Source organism: Vicugna pacos, chromosome 23 (assembly GCF_048564905.1).
Source record: "Vicugna pacos chromosome 23, VicPac4, whole genome shotgun sequence".
NCBI lineage: Eukaryota > Metazoa > Chordata > Mammalia > Artiodactyla > Camelidae > Vicugna > Vicugna pacos.
In genome coordinates, this window is record NC_133009.1 from 19,576,756 (window position 1) to 19,597,935 (window position 21,180).

Consider the following 21,180-nt stretch of genomic DNA (forward strand, 5'->3'; position numbering starts at 1 on the left):
CACCCTCCTCTCAATAGTTCCTGGAGTGCAGACATATTGATTGCACCCAGTTTATATAAGGCAGAGATCCTTGCGGTGTGAAGGATTGTATGATTGTGTATTTCATAGGGTCTTTTGGGATATTTAAATGGTACCAGAATTTGAGTGCGATAGCAAGAAATATTATAGACTTCATAAATATAGAATATTTTCTAGGTAGAATTTGCTTTCAGATTACTCTTGTGGTCTTTCCCTCTGATTTAATGGAGGTTTCTCCCACTAAGGCAGCCATGCTGATTTATTATTCTGTGCTGATGTGGCTTTACCCCATTAATGTTAGCTTTTACTAGTTCTGACTTCAATACACTTCTTGCTCAGCTGAGCTAACACACTTTATTTCATTCTATTAATTTTCAAGTACCAAGAGCCAATATTCATTATGGAAGGTAGGCTTCTGAGATTATAGACTCCGATACATAAAATATGTATATGTATCATTAAGATGAGCACTAAAACATGATTTGGATTTGGGGTGGTAAAGGGAGTGCCTTTTTTATTGCAATATAATAAAACTGACCCTTTTAAAGTATACAAGTCAGTAGATTTTAGTATATTTACAAAGTTATCTAGTAATCTCTTTTTTCCCCCACATACAAGAAATTTGGTTCATTTTTGAGGAACTCTGTGTAAACCATAAAAAAGTGGCTGTTAGAATTGCACTAAAATCCATTCTGTTGAGATTTGCCAAATGACCTGTGTGCCATGGGATTTGCTGAGCATGGATTCTGACAGCCCTGGGTCCCCTGAGTTATTTTAAAGATCAGACTGCTCATCCCAGGTGAGTGATGTCAGGGAGGACACCAGGGCCCACTGTCCCAGGCCTTGGTCCTAACCTCAGACCCCAGGGCTTTGACCAACCTCCCTACCTCTGAAATTCTTTTTCCCTCCATAGCAGTGAAATGGGGAGAGCAAACCGAGAATGACACACTGCTCCGGCTGAGAGGTCTCACTGGAGTCTGTGTCGGGGGGTGGGCGGGCTGCCTTGCCTTTCTCTAGCCCCCTCCCTAACTCCATCCTGAATGCCCTGTGCAGAGAGACTGGTCATTTGTTCACTCATCTGCTCAGAAGTACTTGCTGCGATCCTGCTACTGTAAGGTACCAACCACTAGACCCTGAGAATACAGAGGGAGATAGACAGGATCCTACTCTCATGAAGTTTATATTCCAATGAAGAGAAGAGACATTCAAGTGACTAACTGCCCCATTAATTATGTAGTCACAGCTGTGATCATGCACCGAAGGAAATGTACAGGGTCTTGTGATAGGAAGGTGCAACGCGGGGCCAGACTTTGTCTGCAGGCAGGGAAGCATCTCTGAGGGTGTAATATTTTTTAGCCAACGTCTGAGGGGTAAATATGGCAAGAGAAGGAGGAGAGAGAGAGGTAGGAGCTGCATCACAGACAGCCTTGCCGGCAAAGGGAGGATTTTGGACTAAGCTGTGGAAATTCCTGAAGTTCAAAAAAACCTGACAAAAAACAAAAAACAAGCAAACATTCTAATTGCTGTGTGTTGAATGATCAGGAGGAGGCTGGAGTAGAACAGGGAGATTTATTGAGTCACCCAGGTGGGAGATGATGGGGTGGCGTCCACGACAGCAGTGGATACGGAAAGTGAATTTGAGACATGTATAGGCGATGGAATTGGCAGGATGAGTTGACTGAACCTCATTTCTTTATTTTTTTCATTCTTACAATTAGAATCCATTCTCCTTCTCCAATTCTAGCTCCTCAGTTGGCCTCATAGTTCTTTTGGCTGAGAATACACAGGGTATATACACGCAGAGTCATTCAATGTCCCGAGTCAAGGGGACGTCCTCTTAGGGAAGCTGCAGCGCTGTGTCTGTAATGTTAGAGACCCCGAAATACAAAGTGAAGTTTTCTCCAGATTGTTCTCAGGAGCTCGTGCTGGAAAAACTGAGGGCTCCCGAGAAGGCAAGATCTTCAGGGACCTAGAGAAAATCACGGAGACATGGACTAGTTCATAAACTTGCGTCAACATAGCAAGCTACATTCTCCACATTGGAAAGTTCCTCTCTCTTTTTAAAAGCATCCAAATTACGGCTGTCTCACTTCCTCGCTGATTGATGCGCCACTGGCTGCGGGGAGACAGCACAGGTGTGTGGTGCACAAGCTCCTGGACCTCCCATCACTTCACATCATTGGCACCATCTCCCTCTAGGGTTAAAAGGATGTTTTACTACCCAAATGTAGATTTTCTTTTCACTTCCATTCTCGATTTTCAAATTCTCAGACTACAAAATGAGTTGGAAAGTAATCCTCTGCTTCCTCCTTCTAAATGATGAATAAGAACACATGCTTTGGAGCCCACCCCAGGTGTTGTCCCCAAACCTCGTTGTGTTTTGGGAGAATGCATTTGATGGCCTCTGAGCCTTTGATGGGTGGCGTACGGATTGTGTGTGCGTTAGTAGTCCTGGCTGTTTAAGATTGTTCATATTTGACTGAGTAAATAGCTTCTTGCCTTCACTGGGTTTTTATATCACAACCAGTAAGCACTGCAAGATGAAGAAATTCAAAAGAGGTGAAGGCATTAGAGTCATTCAGATAAATTTCTATGTCCAGGAGCCCAGAAAAGTGCAGAGACAGTCGTCTTCAGTGTTTTCATATAAAATTGCTTTTTCAAAAAATAAGTTGTCATTTAATTGAGAAAACTGATGATGTGGATTCAAGCCAGGGGAGGGAGTAGAGACGGAAGAATAGGTCTCTTGCCCACAGCAGCTCCTCTGTTGTCTTTAGTTATTTTTGTTTCTTTCTTTCTTCTGAAGTTGATACTGTTTTGTTTTATTTTGTTTTTCCCTGTTTTCCCAAAGGGCTGAAGGGGCCATTGCACAATTGTTCAGTAATCCAGGCCAGTTTACCAGGATTAGAACTCGGTGCTCCAGCACCCTGGGAGGCAGCGGCCCAGCTGAATGAGACCTGTGTATGAGGAGTTGGGAAGAGAAAAAGGAGACGGAGAGAGAGGAGACATCAAATTAAAGTAGGATCTGGAGAAGAAGAGTCAGAGATTGAGTTTAGATTTATGTTTATTTTGGAAAGAAATAACCATAAATATGTATTCCAGGTATCTGCCTTCATGATCACTTTGCTTATGGCTGAATTTGGAAAATAAATTCCTTTGATATCTTTAGTATATTAGTTGCCTGGGTATGAATTGTTGGAATAGTTAATACTTTTCATATATGGGGATCATTTGAGATTTAAGATTGGAGCTGGCCAGTGACTTTATTGTATAAAAATTGTTAATATTTAGGAAGTTTCAGAAAATCTATTTTTTTCTGCTGTCATATATGTATTCATGAGAATCTCCATTAGCCTCTGCTCTGCCAGGATAATTAATATCCTGTATACATTAAGGTCTTTGTCCAAATCAGCATGATGAAAACTCATGCGAATATGAATATATAATTTTCACAAAATTCTTAAACTTCAGGGGTTTTTTTTTGTGTGTGTGGAGTTGGTTTGTTTTTTGCTTTTAACAGTAGGTTAGAGGTGGGAGAGAAGTCATCTGTGGAACTGACATTAAGCACAAATGCTTTGCTCCTCATTGATAAGGACCTCATTCACGGTCACCACAAGATCCAGTGTATTATTCTTGTCAATGCTTGACGTTTATGACAAAGTCTCAAGCGAAGTAGATGTATTTGGGCATGAGATATTGACTTATAATTCATGAAATTGCAACGTTCCACCTGTAAAGGAGTGGAATTGGCAGAGGTGTGGTTTTAATTTACGAGGTAAAAGCCAGAGAACAAACAAGAAAACCTTTGTTCTGCTGTCACAGCTGCTGAAGGTAAGTGTTAAACAGAACTCCAGAATGCTTTCTACACATCCAGAGAAGGGCAAGGGTTTCCTAGGTGGAATCTCCAGGCTTTCTTGGGGTACAGGTGGGGTGCTGGCCCTGCCTTGCTTTAATCAGAACCACTGTGCTCCTCCTTCTCCCCTCCCAGCCCTCCCTCTCCCCTGCTGACTCCGTTCCCTCCTTCCTCCCCCCCCCCCGTCTCTCTCCTCACCCCACTCTCCTTACAAAACTGCAGCCTTGGTAAAATCCTGTTCTCCATCTACTCTGCCCACGTATTTGCCCCACTGAACCTGGGTAGAATAAAACAGAAAATCGCAGTGAATGTGTTCAATGTCTGACCACTAACCTCAGGCAGTTCTCGGCCCTGGCTGGCAGTCTGTCCACTCTCTGTTCTCCTAGTCGATTATTTTACAGTCTCCTCCTCCTCTGTCTTCTCAGTCAGCTGCATTTCCCCAAGCTCCACCGTCTGCCCCTCTTGGCTACCTTCTCGTCTGAGACTATGGATGAATGGCATGTCTCCTTCTAAAGCCAGTCATCCCCTGGTCCCCTAGGTGACTTGCCACCTAGCCACCCTGGTGACTTGCTCAGAGACACCCTCCAGCAGTTTCCTCTTCTTTCTATATCATTTCTTCCATCTCTATTGGATCATACCTTTTAGAATATAAAATGCTGTAATAGCTCCCAACTTAAAAGAAAGTTAAGAGCTCTCTTGACCTCCTAGCCCCTACTAACTCCTGTCCCATGTCTTTGATTCCCTTTGCAACCACTTAGTTTTTAAAAAAGACTTGTTTGTACTCTGCTTTCTTGAGTTCACTCCATTCAGCCTTTAGTTGCCATCACTCAATCAAAAGCTCTTGGGAAGGTCATCAGAGATAAAAATGACAGATGGATAGACACTCATCGTGATATGATCATTTGGCTACATTCATTCATTCAACAAGGACTTGTTGACCACCTACTATTTGCCAGACACTGTTGTGAGTATTTTACAAATAATAGCTTGTATAGCTTGTAAGGTGGGTGCTGCTATTATCCCCATTACACAGATGAGGAAACTGAGAAACAAATTAAAGAGTTTATCCTCTACACCATACATAGTATACAGTGATGAATTTTCAGCCCTCATTTTACTTGACCTTCCTGTAGTGTTGGCCATTTGATCCTTCTTTCCTTCTTGAAATACTTGTTTCACCTTGTTTTCTGAACATCACTCTCTGCTTTCTTCTTTATCTGTTCCTCTCAGTAATGTTTGCTGGTTCCTTCTTATCTCCCCTAAACAGATCTGGGAGAGCTCAGTCATCACAGCTTTTCTCCATCTGCTCTCACTCCCTATGTGGCCTCTCCAGGGCCTCTGAAATGCTGTGTCTAGCCCGGGCCTCACTCCTGAACTCTGGACTTGATATCCTCCCTGACCTCATTTTCAACCATTCTCCTCCTCACTCACCTGCTCCAGCCACGCTTGCCTCTGTGCTGTTCCTAGTTTGCTAACTGTGCTCCCACCTGGGGGCCTTCGAGTGTGTACCTGTCCTCTGCCTGGGATGCTTTCCCGAGATGCCTGCTGGGGCTCACAACCTTGATTCTTTCAAGTTCAAGAGAGGCCATCCCTGTTCATCCTGTGAAAAAGAGCAGCCCCTTACTCGAACCCCAGATGCCCATTTTCACCTGTCCTGCTTTATTGTTCTCCGAGGGTCACCATGGGACGTATCAGGTATTTGCTCATCTATGCATTTTTCTCCAGGTGATAGAGCTCTGCAGAGCTTTGTTCCCTGCTCTGTCGCCAATGCAGGGTACATAATAGGTACTTAATAAAGAGCTATTGAGTGAATGAATGAAATTACCACAGGAAATGCATAGACAGATCTGCTTTTTAGAACTCTGTCTTCAATTTTTTTAAAGTAAATTTTTAAAATTATAAGTTGATTCACATTTACAGAGTGACTAAAATAATAAATGAATAAGTGAGTCTTCCTTCCTCTTCCCTTCAGTTTTATGACATTTATAAATGCACCTGAGGTGGTAATAAAAGATTCCAGAAGGTTTTACAGCGTGTTTTCAGTTGACGGCAATAGCCAGGAATAGTTTAAATAGCAACATTAACAGGTTATGGTTTTGCTAAAGGGCCACAGTATTTTTAAGAGAGAAACTTCAATAATCCCATTTTACTACTTCCTGAAACCTTTGAAATACACAGTACTCATTAATGTTGAATTATTTACTAGATAATAACCCTCCCCCCCAAAAAAACTCACCCTGATATTAACTGCTTAGGGTTTAAAGGTTTTTAATAATGCCTCAATAGTATCGGCTTAATGAATTAGATTCTAAGAAATATGGCCAGGTTTAGTTAACAATAAATCAGGTTATAGCATTTGTAGAAAAAGCAACTAAAACTCCGCTTGTAAATAATAATGTGGAAAGATCTGGTATTAATCAAACCACCATCCACAGATGGGCTTTATTTTCAGCTCCCAAACACAGTGGAGTTAATATTGAATGTACCTATATTTGAAGCTTAAGGAACACAATTATGTAGTCCTTTGAGAACAAACTTTTGCAAAAAAAAAAATCAGTTGGGAATCGCACCTGAAACACATTTGTAGAATCATACTTCCTGAGGGTTGTCTTAGAACAATTTTTTTAAAAATTGTGTGGGTAGCCTCTTGACCATGTAGTTGGTATTAGAAAGAAATGTTGAGAGTTTTTTTTTTTCAGCATAAATAATTGCTCTTCACATTTCACCAAAGGCTATAGTCTGATTCAACCAGCAGCTGTGAAGACAGCTGGCCTGATGCTGTCCGGGTTGGTGGACTTGATCCTGAGGAGACCACCAAGTAGAGGCAGGCGAAGGAAGAGGATGAGTTTCCATCCCACTTTTAGAAATTTCAATTCCTGAGCCTATTTTATCTGTGCTGCTTCCCCTGAACCCCACCGTCAGAGTCATCTTACTAGATTCCTCCAAGAAGAAGTGTGTGTGTGTGTGTGTGTGTGTGTGTGTGTGTGTGTATGATTGAAATACAGTTTATCATGTGTCCATTTCTGGTGTACAGCATAATGTTTCAATCATTCATATACACACATATATTCCTTTTCATATTTTTTTTCATTATAGTTTACTATAAGACATTGAATATAGTTCCCTCTGCTATCCAGTATAAACTTGTTTATCTATTTTATATATAGTAGTTAGTATTTGCAAATCTCAATCTCCCAGTTTATCCCTTTCTTCCCACTTTCCCCTCTGGTAACCATGAGTTTGTTTTCTAAGTCTGTGAGTCTGTCTCTGTTTTGTAAATAAATTCATTTGTTTTTTTTTTTAAGATTCTACATATGATACATAGGGTATTTTTCTTTTTCTGGCTTAACTTCACTTAGAATGACCATCTCCATGTCCATTCATGTTGCTGCAAATGGCATTATTTTAATCTTTTTTGTGGCCAAGTAGTATTCCATTGTATAAATTTACCATAACTTCTTTATCCAGTCATCTACTGATGGACATTTAGATTGTTTCCATGTCTTGGCTATTGTAAACAGTGCTGCTATGAACATTGGGGTATATATATCTTTTCAAATTAGAGTTCCCTCAGTATATATGCCCAGGAGTGGGATTGCCAGATCATATGGTAAGTCTATTTTTAGTTTTTGGGATATCTCCATACTGTTTTCCACAATGGCCGCACCAAATGACATTCCCATCAACAATGTGGGAGGGTTCCCTTTTCTCCACAATCCCTCCAGCACTTGTCATTTGTGGACTTTCAATGATGGCCATTCTGACTGATGTGGGGTGATACCTCATTGTAGTTTGATTTGCCTTTTTCTGATAATTAGTGATATTGAGCATTTTTTTCTTGTGCCTATTGGCCAGTTGTATGTCTTCACTGGAGAACTGCTTGTTTAAGTCTTCTGCTAATTTCTGGATTGGGTTGTTTGTTTTTTTGTTATTAAGTTGTGTGAGCTGTTTGTATATTCTGGAATTTAAGCCCTTGTCAGTCCCATCATAGGCAGATATTTTCTCCTATTCCATAAGTTGTCTTTTTGTTTTCCTTATGGTTTCCTTTGCTGTGCAAAAGCTTGTAAGTATTATTAGGTCCTATTTTTTATTTTTGCTTTTATTTCTATTGTCTGGGTAGACTGCCATAGGAGAATATTGCTATGATTTATATCACAGAATGTTTTGCCTATATTTTCTTCTAGGAGTTTTATCGTGTTTTGCCTTATATTTAAATCTTTAAGCCATTTTGAATTTATTTTTGTGTATTGTGTGAGGAAGTGATCTAACTTCATTGATTGATATGCGGCTGTCCAGCTTTCCCAACACTACTCATCAAAGAATTTGTTTTTTCTCCATTGTATATTCTTGCCTCCTTTGTTGAAGATTAATTGACTGTAAGTGTGTGGGTTTATTTCTGGGCTCTCTATTCTGATCCATTGATCCATATGTCTGTTTTGGTGCCAATACCACACTGTTTTGATTACTGTAGCTCTGCAGTATTATCTGGGAGGGTTATACCTCCAGCTTCATTCCTTTTCTTCAGTATTGCTTTGGCAATTCTGGGTCTTTTGTAATTCCATACAAATTTTAGGATTAATTGTTCTAGCTCTGTAAACAAATGTCCTGGGAATTTGATAGGGGTGGCATTAAGTCTATAGATTGCTTTGAGTAGTATGGCCATTTTAATTATTCCAATCCAAGAACATGAGTTAACGATGTATATTTGTGTGTGTGTGTGCATGTGTGTGTGTGCATGTGCTTGTGTGTGGTGGGGGAAACAGGCAGTGTGAACCCATTTCCTAAATGCATTGCTCTTTCCCCTTGAGGCTCTTCAAGTTCTTCATAAGAGTGACGTGTCAGAGATTTTGGTGGGATAGTTGCTATTAAGTTTCTTGCACGATTAGTTTACCTAGATATACAAGGTATATGAATCGACTGATTCACATCTGTCTTCTGTAGAGCCTGTTACTCAAAAAGCCCCCTTTAAAAATATGAAGATAAATAAATAGTTTAACAGTATAGCAGATAAGTACAACTGTGCTGTGTCCAATTCTAGGCTCCCATGTGCTGGAAGGGCTAGAGGCAGCAGAGAGGGCCATCCTGGTCCACTCACTCGCTGTCTTTCCAGTGCTTACTTGGGCTCGTTGTGGTTGAGTCTAGAATAGAGCATCTAGAAGGGGGTCATTCCAAACAGACAGCTTCAGCTTTTGCCCGGATCATCAAGCTGCTCCGTCAGCTCTCCCTGCCACAAGGGTCCTCGGAGAAGCCAGTTAAGATTGTAGCTCTGAAAGAGGTTCAGCTTCTGGTGGGGGAGGTGGGGTTGGGAGGGGTGGACACACTAACAAGGATGCCAAGTCATGGTGCGGGCCCAGGGGCGTGCCTGGAGATCCTCGCCTGCCCTGCGGTAACCCCTGGTCAGGATTAAGGAGGTGGGAATCAGAATGATGCATCCTGGCTCGTGGGTTTGTAAGTAATTTACAGTAACTGGCTTCTCGGGAATGATTGTTATTAACAGAAGCTGGCAGATAGGCTGGATAAAGGCTTCCTGCCTCTCCTGCACCCCCAGCCCTCCATCCCGTCACATTCAGAGCTTTTTCCGTGAATTTGCTCATCTCAGTGACTTTTCAGTTCGGGCCTTTTCACTAAAGATCATTATGGAAGAAAGACGGCTAAGAGGTATTGCTGACTATTCTGTGATTCATCAATCCCACCCCCAAATAAGCAAACAAATGTCTAATGATGGATGGTTAAGTTCTGGGCCTCTAAGCCCAGATCTTATAACTAGGCCTTGGAAGTTGTTGATCTGTCAGATGTTTCCAGGACTTCCTCTGCTAAGGGTGTGTTACATCATCCTGAATGTATTATGAGTGGAAACAGAAATGTCCGGTCAGGTCCTCATCTTCTAGGAATCTCCTCCAGCCGGGGCACTTACGGCCAAAGCCTTTGTGACTTCCCTCACCACGCCTAACCAGCATGGAACCCGGCACGTAGTCTGTGCTCCATAAATGTGGGTTTTGCAGGAACAAAGAAATCTCTCGACTTCTTTATAATTGCATCAAATTACAACTTAGGGATGACTTTTTCTTATCATGGCACTGGTTTTCCTTCTCCAAGAGGGAAACTGCAAAGTCCCCAGTTTGTGAAATCTGGCTAGAGGCTGGAAACAATTCCGTAGTCATAACAACCTCAGCTGTGGCCCTCTCAAACCCAAGGCAGGAGGCGGAGCTGTGGGTGACAGACCCCGCTGCGGCCACAGAAACACCAACCAGATTCACGGTTTTGTGTGGTCGGGACCTTGAGTCTCATGTCAGCCTTTTCCACCCAACTCTTGAAAACAGTGAGTGGCACTGTCAGCAGTGCCTGTGTCACCAGGAAGGGCAGTGGCATGCGGTCCAGATGGAAGAGAGGCTGGAGGCTGGGGGCCGCGGCCGGGGATCTGAACTCCACCATGTCGAGGTCAGGGGTTGGTGGCCGCCCTTGGCATCCTCACCCACACCCACTGTACCCGGCCCCTTACCAGCCCCACTGAAGAGTCAACACAGAGATTGTGCTTTTTAGAGCTTAGTGTCTCCACACTTAAGTGAGGCTGAGGTAGATAAGAGCCCGGATCAGCATCTTGTCCTGCACAGAGATTCCCAGCAGAGCACATGAGAAGGAATCGGGGAGAGGGCTCAGGCCACGGTGGCAGCCTCAGCACAGCCTGCGTTTGGGACTGGATCATTCTTTGTCATGGGAGTTTTTGTTGTTGTTGTTTTTAATATATTTTATTGAAGTATAGTCAGGTTACAATGTTGTGTCAATTCCTGGTGTACAGCATAATGCTTCAGTCATACATGAACATACATATATTCATTTTCATATTTTTTTCACCATAGGTTAGTACAAGATATTGAATATAGTTCCCTGTGCTATACAGGGTGAACTTGTTGTTTATTGGATTTTGTAAGGAATCCTCCCGTATTTTGAAGCGAGAGACACTCCGCCAGAGTTCAGCAGGTGTTCTGTGTGATTCAATGGGTCTGTAGATGTAATTCTTGATGTATTTGTGGGAGAGGGTGAGCTGTGAGTCTCTCCACTCCACCATCTTGGTACCTCTCTGCTGTGGGATTTTTTCCCGTGCACTGTAAGATATTTAGCAGCATCCTTAACCTCTACCCACTAGATGTCAGCAGCCCCCTCCCAGTTGTGAGGACAAAAAATGTCTCAAAGTATTTCCAAATGTCTCGTAGGGGTTAAAATCACCAGAGGTTGAGAACCAATGGATTAGGGAAAGAATTTGGTGCAAAGACTTTTGCTTATACCTGTAGGTTCTGGGGTAAGTCCCAAGAGCCATTTATCATTGTCTTGAATTACTGTCTAGAAAAAGCAGCAGTCCCCAGCACTGAGGTTTTCAGGAGATGTGATACAGTGGGTGGCATGGAGAGCTCTGCGGGAGACCAGCTGCTCTCTGAAAGCCGCAGGGAGGAGGAGATACTTGAAAGGGAGGGGCACTTCTGCCTTCTCCCTTCCCCATCTCTGCTTCCCTTCCCTGTCTCTCCCTCTGGGACACTGCACCACCGAATTTCTCCTGTGATGCTTGTGAAGATGTGTCCAGAGCTCCACTCCCCAGAGATTCTAATCTAGAGGATCTGGGAAGGGGCCCAGGATCTGCCTTGGTTTGAGTATCCCAAGTGATTCTGCTGCAGGGGAACAAAGAACAAGGAACAAGGCCCTAGAAAGATGTCAGAACAGCCAAGCTCTCCCAGTCCTCTGAGGACACTAAGATCTAGCATGAAAAAGAATAAGAAAAAAAAAAAAAACTTGAGTACAAAGCAAAAGGTGATAAGAATTCATAAGAAAGTTGAAGCTAACAGATCTGAGAACCCCTTACACTGAGAACAGATTCACTGGCTCACTCACTCACTCATTCAACAAACACTTCCTGAGTGCCTCCTGTACTTCAGGCATCATTCTAGGCATTAGGGAGTCAGCAATGAATAACATAGACAAAAGTCCCTGGTCTCATCCAGTTGATATTTTGCAGGGGAGACAGACTAAAGAGACTCGATAACTATTTATTGTGTTGGAAGATGACAATGCTGTAGAGGGAAATAAAGCAGACGAGGGGGCTAGGGAATGCAGGGGATGGTTTGCAGTTGTAATTGGTGGTCAGGGAGGCCTCATTCACAAGGTGATATTTGAATGCCTTGAAGGTGGTAAGAGACAGTCAGGCACATACGTAAAGGGGCACATTTTCCATGCAGAAGAAAGAGGAAGAACAGAGTCACTGAGGCAGGAGTGAACATTCATGGTGTGATCAAGGAACAGCAAGAGGGCTCTTGCGGCTGCAGCAGAGTGAGTCAGGGAGCTGAGCAGAGAGGGAGCAGGAGGCCAGATGCTGCAGGGACCAGTGCAGAGACTTTGATTTGACTCTGAGGGCAGTCAGGTGGGGGCCCTGGGTGGCTTTTTAGCCAAGGAATGCCAGGAGCAGATTTAAGGCTTAAAAGGATCACCCTGGCTGCTGTCTTAGACTCCGGGGGGGCAAAAGTAGAAGTTATCATTACTGTTAAAATTACGGCATGGTTTCTGCCCCCTAGGAATTCACCACGATTGTGCAGATAGAGCAGGTACAACTCTAACCAACAAGGAAGTGTTTGCTAAGCGATGTGAATCATTTGGACCAGAGAAGTGCAATGGAAGTGCCTTCTGAGAGTCAGACCTCATGGACAACTCGGGCCTTACGATGGATAGACAGGATTATTTTGGGGGGTGGGTATATGAGTATATGATGGACTTTTAGTAAACAGTATGCATCTGAAGTGTACAATTTGATATGTTTGGTCATTTATATATGTACACCCATGAAATCATTGCCACAGAGGTGGCATTACCCCCAAAAGTTTTCTTGTGGTTTATGAGGCAGGGTGGGAGTTTTCATCAGGGCAGGCACATAAGTGAAGACACAGAGGCAGGAAAATGCAGGGCCTTCTATGGGACAGAGGGAAGCCCACCTTGTCTGTCCTGCAGGGTCACACTAGGAACCTGGAGAGAGATGTCTGACAAGACAGCCGGAAGCAAATCACATGGGGTCCAAAACACTGGGTCACAAGGGTTAGGTCACAGGGGAACTCACAGAAGTGTTAAAGTTTGTTGTCATTTATGGTAAAAACCGAGTTTATCTGCTAAAATTTCATCTTTTAAAGTCAACAGCAACAACATCAAATTTTAGGTACTTTTTGGTTGTAAGTCCAAGGAAACATAGCCAAATCCATTTCTGGAATATTTCACGCAGACAAAAATCAATTAAAGAAGAAAGAAACATTAGGCAATTTCACAATTAGATAATTAAGAGATTCCTTAATAACCTCATACTAATATGACTACTTACAGATTGAAGATAAACTCATTTGCCGCCTGATGGTACATTATGGCCTGCACATTAAAAATACATCTAGATAGGCTTTGATAATTGAAAGGTAAAATTTTAGTGTGTCATACCAGAATCTTGATGACTGCTTCATATCTGTAAAGTCTGGCACTTTATTTTTGTGTCTTGTGGAACATGAACTTGAAAGTTAAGGAAAATGCTTTAATGAGGTGTTATGGGTCTGTTCTCCTGTCCTAAGCTCTTAGTCTATTTGTGAATGAATCCTATTCCCGCCCCCCCCCCCCCCGGCAAGGGCGGTGGGGTAGACTGGAGAGCAAGATTTTCAGATTTGAAGATAGTTTTGTTAATGTGGAATCATCTTTCTCCATCTCCTGGGTGGCGTCTGGCAGTTCCAAAGAGACACTGGTCAGTTGGTGGCTCTGTGATTCTGATGGAACATCCAGTATCCCCTTCAGAGTATTACCCACTCCTGACAGAGGAATGAGGAAGTCTTTTCAGTCAAGAGGCATCATATTCTCAGGACCATGGAAATGAAGGACTTGGATTATTTTACCTCTTAACACAGAGAAGTCTAGGGACCATCCAGTCCACACTTAGGGATATCAGCACGGGAATTCAGAGGACCTTCTCTTATTATGGTTTCTTTTGAGAGGACCTGACTTCCTCTCATGTAAGAGGTGGTTAACTGGAGATAAGTTCTCTTCTTTACGATCCCCACCCTTCTTAATTCCAGAAGTGCTTGCTAAATCCTCCTGGATATAAGTAAGCCCCAGATCATCATTGTCACCATTGCTGTCATCCTTACCACCATCTGACCTCCGGAACGGATACAAACATGGTACTGCGCTGGCTACTGAGAAGTGTCACAGTGATAACTGTTACCACCATTACCAAGCATTTATCAAGGACCAGGACTGTGCTAAACATGTTGCACATAAAATCCTTACATACCTCAGTAATATAGGGACTATTATCAATTCCCATTTCTGCACTGAAGGAGACTGAAGCTTGGATAGGTTTTTAAAAATGGTTCCCAGTCACACAGCTGCAAAGTGATGGAACCAGGACTCAAACCTCCCATACTCTTAACCAGACATTTTCAAGAGATCAGGAAACACTGTCCATGCCATCTAGTTGGAAAAGATGAGAGACACAGACATAAAAGTTTCTGTGGTCATGCTGAGAAATACCTCAACTGTTCTTTTGCATAATTTATGAACTTCTTTTAATCATAAGTTCCAAGTCAAAAATCTCCCCTTTCTTTGGAAGCAGTTAAGTTTTATTGCCTGCAACACTTCAGCACATGTTGCAGCAAGCAGCCCTACTAATTGCACCTGGTGCTCCCAACAGCCTCCCATGCTGAATACAGTCATTCGAACTGAAGTGCACATGCGTCTCTAATGGGCCCGCACCTCTCTACTGTAACCCAAGGCAGGACTGCTTGGGCTGGGCACAGTCACTGCGTTTCAGGTTAATGTGGTTTCTTACGTAGAACAACTCTGGTCTGACATTTAACATTTCCTCCTTTGGCTTTTTTTTTTTTTTTTTTGTCTCTCTGAACTCGTTACCCAGCATCCTTTACATTCATTTTTTTTTTTTTACACACTAGATCAGTGCTCATGACCAATAACGATGAAAGGATGATGAAAAGCTGGGGTTTGGATGAGACCAGGAGGAAGTTTCGCGTTCATGGAGTAGGTCTGTGGGCCACCTGTGATTCCAGGGCCTGGCCGAGCTGCTGTCTCTGGAGGTGGTGGTTGTGGCTATCTCAGGTCTCACCTGGAGCAAACTCTTAATTATAATGAACTCGGTCCCCTTTAATGCCTTTATCCCTGTCAATAACTGGAGAATGAGCCCTGCTGTGTCCTCTTTGCCAAATGGAGTGAAGCGCTCGGGGACTTAATCTTGAGTTTGCAGTGTGTCAGCAAGAATGGCGGCCCGTGTGGGTGGTCCCTTTTCCCTGCAGAGAGTGGTGGGATGTCATTGCTTGTCACACAGTCTGATTTGTTCTCTGGCTTCCCTCCAAGGTAGCCACAGGTCTTGTCTGTGGGTCTGGGAACTATGAACCACAGGAGCAAAGGATGCTAATGTTTATCCATCAGTCATTTCCCTCTGGGTGGGTTCACCACTGCAGCTGAGTGAGCAGAGGCTCACATGAGATAGACTCTGGGTTCCCCTACCCTTTCCGTCCCCTTGATCTTGCTTGTACCATCGAGCATGTGTGAAAAGTGATGTGTCAGGTCAGGGGCTGATGAGCGTGGAGGAACCAAATCTTCTTGACGACGAAGTTATGCCCACTGGTTGGCATTTTGGGGGTTTCCTTAGATTTCAGATGTTTAAAGTCTCCTTCCTGCCAATGGCTAAATAAAATTTGTTTTTCTTCTTCTGAAATTACCAAGGTTAAAAAAAAAACAACCAAAAAACCCACTTTGTACTTACTGTAGGCGCTCAAGGCCTGGCAGGTTCACTCACGATAAGGCAGACAGCAGAACACTCCCGGAGCCCTAGGTGTCTCTGCTGTGCCCTTACTGCGGAGGAGCACACAGGCGTCCACGGCGGCGGTCAAGCAGTGGACAGTCCTGTCTGCCTTAGGTGTCAAGGCAGACAAAGCCGGCATCCAGCCAACTATGATGGGCGCTAGTGCGCTTGCGTGGTGCAAGGCATGCTTATATAACACTACGTGGGTACTGCGCATGCGGGATAGTACCGCTGAGTCACTGGGCACCGGATGTCCGGCGTGGGAGGCTGAGTGACTCCATTTTCCCTACACGCGTCTTTTGAGAGGCATTTGAATCCAAAGAGCCGAATTAACCCTGAATGAGAGTATTTGTATTATTGGGTCAGATTCACCTGAGGTTTGTTCTCTGTTGTTTTGCAAACTTCTGATTTTGCTGTTTCCATTCAAAACAGAATCACTCATTTTGGCACGGGCCTTTAGGGAAGAACGCTGAGGTTCTCGGGGAAGAAAGGACACCGTGGGAAAAGTGGCAGGAGGCGGGGCGGGGCGGGCCTCCAGTGGAGGGATCACAAGGGGTGCGAGGGCGAGTTTCCTTGATCTTCTGGGAAAGCGCCCGCGGTGGGGTACCAAATACTGCATTCTCAGAGTTCTAGCCACCCATCTGGGCCTCACGGGAGAGCATTTATGGATGAAGACAGTTTAGAAACAAGGTGAAAAGAAACCGCTTTGAAGAACAGCTGAAATAGTGTGGAGCTGGTCACCAGAGGACCCTAGAATGATAAGCCAGGAACAAACATAAGCGGGACTTTGTACGACACACGCTGGACACTGACTCCGGTTGCTGCCTTCCTCACAGACCCAGAGGCTTTACAGGAATGCACCCTATGCACTCTTTGCTAAAATAACATGGGGGGAGAATCCTGTCCTCAAAAGGGGCATGGGCATTGATGGCTGAGCACCGTATCCCCCAGAGAATGGAATGAGACAGAAGTAGTGTGGAACACCACTCAGCGTCTTGGTTTGCCTGGGCGGTAGTTCTTGTTTTCTTGCTCTGGTTCCACGGACTTTACTGCGCTCGTTAGCGGCCCTGCCTCACGTGTTTAAAGCCCACTGCCAGCTCGTGGAAAATAAGTGTGCTTCCTGCTTGCTGGGGGTTGAACCCTGCTGGACCAGGTGTGTAGTATTGATGTGGAGTTTTCCTTTAGGTAGATTTCTCTTGCTTTCCTGCTGATGAGCTGGCCTGGATGGCTGAAAAAAAATTCTTTGCATAGAAACATTATTTTCTTGGGAACTTAGGAGAAGGAGTCCCATGTATATTGAGGTGAGAGAGCAGAGAATCTAGCCTAACATTTTAAGGAAGAGTCAGGTAAAAGGGGGATATCCAGATTATGGTTGACCCACATTAGGCTCTTTAGCCAGCCAGAACAAATAGAGTTGGAAAACTATATTAAGCTTAGATTTGAAGGAATTTATTTCATGACAGTTGGATAATAGGCGACTAGCTCACTTAGACAAAATAAATGACAGATGGATCAAGACCAACTTTGTTATTGAGTGTTTTAGCCTTGGTTGAATTCTTTCCACTTATTTATTTCACAAATATTTTTTGAGCCCTTACTATGAAGTAGACACTATTCTAGACTTGGGGGAATTAAAGATGGGAAGAATTATTTCCTCATAAGGAGCAGACAGTGTAACAGGAAAATAGTTTGACAGCTAAAAACCACTGACAATAAGCTCCTAGCATGGAGGGATAGAAAAGCAGGATAGTGACGTGATCTGATTTGCATTTTAGTTAAATTCTTTTTTTTTTTTTTTGGTGGGGTTGGGGGTGTTTGAGTTCAAGACTAGAATCAGGGAGACCAGGACAATGTGAGTGGGCATGAGGGGGGGACAGTTCAGGAGCTTTTAGGAAGTACCATCTGCCACACTTGGTGATTGGATTGGAGGGAAAGGAGGAAGGAAGATTCCAGATTTCTAGCCTGGGCATCTGAGTGGATAATAATACTGTTTACTTCCATAGTGACTATTGGAGGGAAAATAAAATTAATTTAGGATTGTCAGTTTATCTGGGTGATGTTTTCCAGGGGGCCATGAGGCTCAGAGTTCAGGAGAAAGGCTTGGATGCCATTGTCTGAGGAAGAGAGAATCAGTCATAATCTCTTAGATCATGTGCCAAAAGAGATGTGAATCAATCTAAGAGAACCATTAGACCCTGAGAGATCCCGAGGGGATGTGGCAGGATACCCGTTTTACTGAAATTCCCCTAGAAGAAATAGAAGAGCTGTGAAGGGATTGGAAAACCATTTTCTGGAGTCTCCTTTGTCCTTTTGTAGCAGTCACTAAGTGGGCAGATTTACGTGTCTGAACATTCACTTCATTTCTCCCTAACCTTCCTTCTAAGGACCTTTATCCATTTCCTAAGTGTTTTCTTGAATTCCTCTTCATGGCAAATGTGGAGTAAACATGATTTTGTATTATTTTTGAAAGATGAGAATGTTTTGAGCACAGAACCCTTAAATTGAAAAGTTTAGGATGAAAATGTTGCCAGAGCACCCTGAGCCCATTTTCATATGTGCTGAAATAAAAATTAGGACTGCAAAAATGGAGGTTTAGCCATGTGTGGATTCCCACTGTTCCCATCTGACTGTTTCCTGAGGTCACAGGGTGAATTGGGCCTACAGGACAGAAATGTCTTGAAGCCCACACACTACGTAGCATGCCAGACTGCATGCCTAATTCATGCCTTCTCTGGGACCACATTTCTTTTGGTGCCCGCTGAGCTGAAGGGCACACCCCTCATCCATCTCCTGGGGCCTCTGCCTTCCTTTCTGTGACCGTATCAGGAAAGCTCAGTATTTGTGGGCCATCCGTGAGTCTGATGCCTCCTTTTCTCTCTTCTTCCTGTTTATTACTGCTCTCCCTGGAAGCAGTATTCCCTTTATTCTGGCACTTCTAGAAAGCTGTGTCTGCTGACCATTCCTCTTTGAAGTTTTGAGTCGCACTGAAATATTTATAGCTGTGTGGACAAGCACTTGAAAGGGATTTTTAGTTTCCATAAGATGTATCTTTTGACTTGCGGAGGCCTTTTGATGATACGAACTCACATACGGTTCCAGTTCAAGGGTGGCTTATTTCAGGGAACACCTCTTTGACATCCGTCAGCGATTGCACGCTCATTAAAAGCATCGATCTCCGCTTTCCTCCGGGTGAGATGACAGTGGGCTCTGGGCTCGGCCACTTCCTGGCTGTCAGTGGCCATCCCGGCGGTAGGCTCAGCTGTAGAGCTCTTGGTGTTTTGTCAACGCCTCAGGAACTGGGAGGGGAGCGCTGGGCTCCACGCATCTTAGTGTGTGTTGAGAGTCCTGGACTAGAAGTGGCAGCAAGGGGACGTGGTGTTTGGCGGTCCAGGAGCCAAGAGAATTCCCTGAAGTGTGAACTCAGAGAGCACAGCAATCATTTGCCTGGCACGTTGGAGACCCACGTGCGTTATTTCTTACATGTTGGAAGTTGAGCAGCAAATAGGCTGAGTGAGGAAGGTGCTGCTTCAAGGGAAAGTAGTAAAAACCAACAAGAGAAAAGGAGTCCTCAGCACCAGGCTCTTGCTGTTTTGGGGGGAGTGGATGTATTTTTTCTGCTCCATATGCAGTTGTCAGAGTCAAATCCAGATTCTACCAGGATCTAAAAATACTGTGATGCATGAATGGGACTGGTCTTACATCTGCCTTTTTACTGTGATGTGTCTTGCAGGTGATTGTAACAAAAATGTTCTAAGTAAGCGATTAATTTGAGGTCTCTTGAAACCAGATAGTTCAGTGCCTTGAAAGCATAAGCTGCAGGTTGCAGATTGCTTTTGAATGCCTGTCTCTGATTTCTCACACTGCCCCTAATTGTGTAGTAGGCATGGGAATTACAAAAAGAATGATGAAACAGGTAAAGGATAAAATACCATGTGGTCATGAAAAAAGTCACATTTTTCAAATGACATTTATTGATAAGGGAAAGTTCTCGTTATGTTAGTATTATGTGAAAAAGCAAGAACCTTTATCTTGGCACATATAAGGGCCTAGATATTTCCTTTTAAATAAATGAACGTTTCATAGATGAATGTGGTGAAAACCTTATGTGTCTGTGCAACATGATGAGTCCATTGATGAATATGGTTCTTTGGCTCTTGAAATGAAAAACTGTGGACTAGTTGCCAAGAAGTCTGGGTGTCTGCCAAGCTTTTAACCCTCTTGCAGCTCAGTTTCCTTATCTGCGAACTGACGTGGTCATCTGCTCCAGAGTGGCCCATGGGGCCATTTTTGGTCTCATATGTGCTGAGTTTTGGTCAGGGACTCTGGACAAAGCAGTTGTCACTGAGGGGGATGCCATTAAGATGTCATTAAGAAGGATGCAGGTCTCAGATGGTTTGCATCACTTCGTCAGCCAGACTTGATCAACCTTGACCTCCTATTGTTTCCCATCATTTTCTATGACTGTCTTGAGTTTCTACCTCCTGAGCCACTCCTTGCCGCTGCTGTGTGAAGAGGCCTCTTGATTTATTAATCAATTAATCATTGCATGCTGAGGAGCTGTTCAGGGTAGTTAAACAGGGAAAACAAAATGCTGGAGCCTGTAATCAAGATGGATCGGAATTAAGAGTGACCCTCCCCCTGCTCATCTTCCTGCCGCCCCAGCTGCCCCACATCGCCTCCCTCACCCACAGCCCATCACACCTGATTCAGCCCCTATGGGGTTTCCACCCCATAAGAACGATAGCAAATTTCAGAAGGGGAGATTTTCTTCTAATGTCCCGAGGAAAATAAGCCTTGAGCTAAACCTCATCAATTCTGTATAACAGTTGTTCAACCTGTTCAACTAGGCCCCCAAAATGGCATATTGGCTCTGCCCATATGTATAAATACCGTACTCTCCTGCCCCTATTTCCCTGCAGATAGAGTCATGGGGTTGGAAGGACCTTACAGCAAAGATAGGCCATGGCCTGGGGTGACAGAAAGAAAAGGTTCAGCAAGGCTACGTAAGTTGTCCAAGGTCACACAGCTAATTAGTAGCAGAGCTGGAACTAGACGAGATTGGGCGGGTTCAGGGCGGTATGGCCGTAGACAACTGGAACTAGAACCCAGATATTTTGATGCTCAATTAATATACCTAATGCTCACTTCTCTGTGCAGTCCTGCTCTCCTGTAAAAATTAAAGCAAAGCAAATAAAAGAAATCATCCTCATTAAGTTCATTTTCTGATTTCTTTTAGATAAGGGTTTCTGAGCTAAAGAGTTTTTAATAGTTTTAGGTGAAGTTTGTGGGGAAAAGTATCTTGGACTGTTTATCAAGGAGATACTTTTCTTCTAATGGACCAGAATATCAGATACATGGGTGCAGGCATGGCCAATCCTGCCATGGGGCCAATGATAAACAGCGTGAATCTGTAGGGGTTTGCTGGGCTGCTGGAGAAGCTGGATTTCTGGTCCAGAATCTGTTTAGTTTGGTTTTCTTCCAATGG

General features: G+C 43.7%; 1 protein-coding gene and 1 long non-coding RNA gene across 5 annotated transcripts in view; one reads left to right on the forward strand and one right to left on the reverse strand.

Moving 5' to 3' along the window:
* The window catches only part of KIF26B (kinesin family member 26B), a 419,829-nt gene that overhangs the window by 132,047 nt on the left and 266,602 nt on the right, over window positions 1–21,180 (forward strand). The window contains exon 1 of one of the 4 annotated variants that reach the window (XM_072948625.1): window positions 15,988–16,072. The exons of 1 other annotated variant lie outside the window; for it this stretch is intronic. The gene's annotated coding sequence lies outside the window, so the exon portion shown is untranslated. Of the gene's footprint in view, window positions 1–15,987; window positions 16,073–16,384; window positions 16,849–20,612; window positions 20,699–21,180 lie in introns of those variants that run through there. 2 more of the 4 variants (XM_072948626.1, XM_072948624.1) reach the window with 2 other exon arrangements.
* LOC140688619 (uncharacterized) lies at window positions 1,569–15,826 on the reverse strand. Its single transcript, XR_012063318.1, has 2 exons — window positions 15,657–15,826; window positions 1,569–2,972 (listed from the first exon to the last, which is right to left on the reverse strand). It is a non-coding gene; the product is annotated as an uncharacterized lncRNA (long non-coding RNA).